At 47.4% G+C, this 5,260-nt stretch overlaps 1 protein-coding gene across 1 annotated transcript in view; it reads left to right on the forward strand.

Annotated features, from left to right (window-relative positions):
• Nucleotides 1-1,665: 1,665 nt before the first annotated feature.
• Scimp (SLP adaptor and CSK interacting membrane protein) overlaps nucleotides 1,666-5,260 on the forward strand; it is a 21,751-nt gene continuing 18,156 nt past the window's right edge. Inside the window, exon 1 of the mRNA XM_005349651.3 lies at nucleotides 1,666-1,709. The gene's annotated coding sequence lies outside the window, so the exon portion shown is untranslated. The remainder of the gene's footprint in view (nucleotides 1,710-5,260) is intronic.

Raw genomic sequence — 5,260 nt, forward strand, 5'->3', positions numbered from 1 at the left:
CGGGAGGCAGAGGGAGGCAGATCTCTGTGAGTTCAAGGCCAGCCTGGTCTACAAGAGCTAGTTCCAGGGACAGGAACCAAACCCTGTCTCGAAAAATCAAAAAAAAAAAGGGGCTGGAGAGATGGCTCAGTGGTTAAGAGCATTGCCTGCTCTTCCAAAGGTCCTGAGTTCAATTCCCAGCAACCACATGGTGGCTCACAACCATCTGTAATGAGGTCTGGTGCCCTCTTCTGGCCTGCAGACATACACACAGACAGAATATTGTATACATAATAAATAAATAAATATTTTAAAAAAAGGTAGGATTTTTGTTTGTTTGTTGCTTGTTTTTTTTTTTTTTTTGCTGACCTTGAACTGGTGGCAATCCTCCTGCCTCTGCTTCCCCAGTACTGGGATGGCAAGCACGCACCACCAGACCTATGTTGGAGCAATTTTTGAGAGACTAAATTTCAGAGGAGTCTGTGGGGACAAGCACAAGGTTCCCAGTGGGCGGTCTGAGCTGAAGGTCACCTCCCCAGCACGTAAACCTCAGCCAATGGAGTGACCTTCACGAGCTTCAGGATTCTAAGAAATGAAGGAAATCATCCAATTAAGTGAAGATCTTTTGAGATAAGGCGTGTGAAACACTGAAGAATTAGCCAGCAACAGCGCTCAACAATGGCTTCTAGCGACGCAATGTTGTCAGCCCAGAAGGCCTGGGAGATCTGTCTAGATGCACTTTCCTCCCCATTCCAATCCCTTGATGCCATGCTAATATTTTGAAATTGGCCATGATCGGGTTTTTTTTTCCCCCGTAAACACTAGCAAATGCTATACACCAGGGATCTCCTAGAAAGGTGGGGGAACCTTTGCCAGTCTCTTTGCTGGCCATCATTGTTCCAGGGTGCCAGGGCAGCCCCTCCCTTGGAGGGCAATCTCAAGCATATCTGAACCACCCTGACGTGACTGCTCACGGTGAGATCTTACTTCTGCAGAGTGGTTTCTCGTTTCCACACCCCAGGCTTCCATTTTCAGAGTCTGTGAGCATCCCTGGGAATTCTCTCCCACAGCACGGCAGGGAATGACTTAGCTCAGTCCCAAGGGTCCACTGCCTGGGTGTGGTGGCACCTGTGACCCCGGTACCTGGAGGACGGAGGTGGGAAGATCACACACTCAAGGCCAGCCTCGGCTATGCTCTCTCAGAAACTGGCAGCCTTTTCCTTGCCACCTCAGCAGAAGCTGGACCAGGAGCTCTAGGGCTTAGAGAGTCACTCTCGTGGGATGGTGTATCTGCCACTTGTCTCCCATTATGCCTCTCTGGGTGGACTCAGGGACCCATCTCTCTTCTTGAGCCCCACAAGACTGCACCTAGAAATGTCCAAGGGAGACTTCCCCCATGGGAACCCCTCATTCACTCCCACTGGAGCCTGACCCATCCTGCAACGCCCTTCCACCCCATGACGAGACTTTGTGGGTCTCTGCCAGAGCCACGAGAAGCCCTGGGAAGATTCTAGCTTCAAGAAAACCTGGGGTAGTCAGCTTCCCTGGAACGGGGATGACAGCCATGGGCTGACCAGAAAGAGGAAGTATGGTCAGGCTGGTGACTGTTGCCTTTCAGGGTGAGTGAGGGTACGTGGGCGAGCAAGGCCTCACCCCAGCTGTGCTTGAGCACAGCCCTCAGTCCACTGCTGTCACCCCAGCGGCTTGCATCGAACACCCCAGCAGTCCAGGTAAGAGCTTCATCTTTCCTAAGGACAGCATCTTGTTTTTCCCACTGTAGTCATCCGTCCATGTTGGTGTTAGACATGTGGCCAAACGAGCAATCTCTCAGGCAAGGGCCGAGGGGCTGTCACCTGAGACTGTGGTACACTGTCAGGGGCAACTGGAGGAACAAGGGCCTTGAAGAGTCTGCTGTGCCATTGCTGCTGGGTGATCTCAGCCATCTCTTTACCTCTCCAGTGTGTGTGCCAGGGATGATAAAGTTCATCTCTCAGGCTGATTGGTTGGGAGTGAGATGTGTAAAGTGTAAGGTGTTACCTCTGTCTGGGTAGTGATGGTGACATTTGGTATTCAGTAGTTAGAGGACCTCACGGCTCTGTGCTGGGGTGAGCAAAATGCTAACTTCATAAACTCGGGCTGCATCTTGGTACAGTTGGATGAAAGAACTGAATTCCACGGCTCTTGGTACCTTTGTCTCTCAGTTTCTGGTGTTTGGGATTTACAAGGCACCTACCTCCCTCCAGAGGCCTTGGGTGTTAGTTAGGCTAGTAGGAGATCTTGATTGAGCCATCTGCTTTTGGTCTCTGGAAAATTAATCTTTTGGTTTCTGGTTTCTGGTTTTTGGTTTTTGGAGATAGGGTTTCTCTCTATAATAGCCCTGGCTGTCCTGGAACTTGCTTTGTAGCTGGCTTGGAACTCATAGACATCCTCCCTTCTCTCTACATCTCCCTTTTTTCCTCCATTTCTTCCCTCACCTTCAATTTTCCTGGCAAATAGATACATCCCCTAACTGTTTTGTTAGGCAAGCAATAAGGTATTGATTGCTGAGCATGTATGAACAGAGTTCAATCTTATGAGAAAATAAATCAGATTCAAGATTAATGTGCAGCTGTCCTGGTTTGATAAGTTATCAGCTTGACAGACATGCATGCAGCAGTATGGTGGTGTGGCCAACTGCCAGTCCAGTACTGTCCCCATACACTATGCTAACACACGCAGGCATCACAGCTAGTCCCTAATGGGTTTAATCAACAATGACGATGACCATTTATAATGCAGAAGTGCCTCATCTTGTCAGCTCTACAGGATTTGCGTTCTGACCCAGCATCATTTTTTTTTTTTTTTGGTTTTTCTAGACAGGGTTTCTCTGTAGCTTTGGTGCCTGTCCCGGAACTAGCTCTTGTAGACCAGGCTGGCCTCGAACTCCCAGAGATCCGCCTGCCTCTGCCTCCCGAGTGCTGGGATTAAAGGAGTGCGCCACCACTGCCCGGCCCCAGCATCATTTTTAATGGAACACTAACCACGATGGCATCGTTAGACAGTGGACCAGAAAGCCAGTGCAGAATACAGAATAGGGATACGATCACGGTGCCTTCCCCTACTTCACTGCAGTAGAATAGAAACTTCTTCACGGGGTTTTCTATGAAAACATTTTATAGCCAGGCTTTTAATCCCAGTACTTGAGAGGCAGAAGCAGGGGGATCTCTGTGAGTTCAAGACCAGCCTCTTCTGCATAATGAGGTTCTAGAAATCCAGGGATCCGAAGAGAGCCCTGTCTCAACCCCTGCACAAAAAGAGTCATTTTATAATTCTGTATATAAAACAATGTCAGTACATTCACTTACCAGGAACTTGATCAACCCATTTACTTTAGTAAAATATCGCGTGTTATTTAAAGAGGCGTGGGCTAGGGATGTACTTTATGCCTCTGGAGGCCTAGGGTTAATTCTCAGCACTAAACAAGCAAACAACAGAAAACCTCACAGAGATTCACAAAGGAAAAATCGACCAAGCAGCACAAAACAAATACATAGATATGTGAATATGTTTTACATATGTAGATATCTTCTTTAGCAACAGGTTTAATGGACATAATGTATTTTTAAATAACAATGTATGAATATCAAGTTACTGAAAAATTATTGGCCCACATGCAATATTAACATGTGTGTGCATTATAGATGGCCCCATAATAAATTTAATTGGTGAAGAAGCTAAATCAGTCATAATACATAATTACAAATCACCAAAGATCCTTTGCTTGCCATCCACATCCTCCCCTGAAGTCCTCCACAGCCTGCAGGCCCTCCTTTACCTCAGAAATATATAATAATATATTTCTATAATAAGCTCGATGTAAGGCTCAGTCACCTTAGCCTTCGCATCTCATGCCCTATGCATATTAGACTCAAAATAATTGTTTTTAGATTGAAAAACATCAAAGCAGATGTGGTGACACTGGAGAGGTGGAGGCAGATGATCTCTGTGAGTTTGAGGCCAGTCTGGCTTATATAGAGACTTCCCGAACAGCCAGGGTTACATTGAGAGAACCTGTGTCAAACAAAACCAAACACAAAGCTCAAACGACTGACTGCCTTTCCTCTACGGAAAATCCCACACTTCCAAGAGCAGGGTGTGGGCCTTCCAAGAGCCGTAGTGCCCAGCTTTCTAGAGGAAAATTATTCACATCCTCAGCAAACTCTAGGAGCCTGGTATTTTAGTTCAAAGACATCACCTTGTAGTAGCTATGAATAATTTAAGAAGTTATTGGTGAATGACTCTTTACATAAAAATGGGAGTTAAACATCATATTCCATCTGACAGGAGAACTGAAGACTGACTCCAAAAAATGGGGTGCTCAAGACCCATCTGGAGTACCCTGAGCCCTCCCTCTCAGAGTCAGGCAGTGGACAGGGCGAAAGGAAGGACTGGAGGACACGAGGTGTCTGCGCCAGTACCCCCTGTCTCTGTCTCCATGTCCCTCCTTCCAGGCATCAGAATGAAAAGATTTCAAGTTTGGGTGTGGAGAGTTGACACTGTCTCCATTCTACTTCAGTTTGACTCTAAACTGTGAATTATGCTTCTACGGGAAGTGCTTCCATTTTTATTGATTTTTGCATAATACCTAAACAGAAAACACAATGCTTGGTATGCAAATGCAGACTCAAGATAGGCAGCTGGCTCTTGTCCCTAGGGAGTTCCTGTATATGAGTCATGGGGGCTGTCACCACTTAGAGGCCCCCTGGTCAGTCAGTTCAGGACTCCAGAGCATCACTGCTTTAAGCCGACAGAGTGAGTCCCAAGCCAGGAGGCCAGTGAGAACGCAAGGACTCCGGAAGTGCAGGTCCCTTGCAGAGCAAAGGCTCAAAACGGGACCCAAAAGTATGGGGGTTGCCAAGGCTGTCATGGTAGGCAGGTGCCCACTGGGATGGATTTGGCCATGCTGGCTCACCTTGGGAGCTCGTATTTCACTCTGCTTACGTGGTAAGGAGTTACAGAAAGACAACAAAGGGTTGTATTTACATATGGCAGCCAACAGTGGGCTGAACAGGTGAGAGGGGACAGCAAAGTGACCAACTGCCCAGGTGACTGGAACCTGGGTTGATGCTCTGGAGTAGAGGGGCAAGATGAGAGATGTGAAGACCAGGGAAGGAGGTGAGATAAGGAGGCTGAGGGGAGTAGGAAGATGGGGGGCTGAGCTTGCCTGCCTCCCAAGAAATGGAAGACTACAAAGACACCGGACTCTTTTCTCTCTCTCTCTCTCTCTTTTTTTTTTTTTTTT

This window comes from Microtus ochrogaster, chromosome 7 (genome assembly GCF_000317375.1).
Source record: "Microtus ochrogaster isolate Prairie Vole_2 chromosome 7, MicOch1.0, whole genome shotgun sequence".
NCBI lineage: Eukaryota > Metazoa > Chordata > Mammalia > Rodentia > Cricetidae > Microtus > Microtus ochrogaster.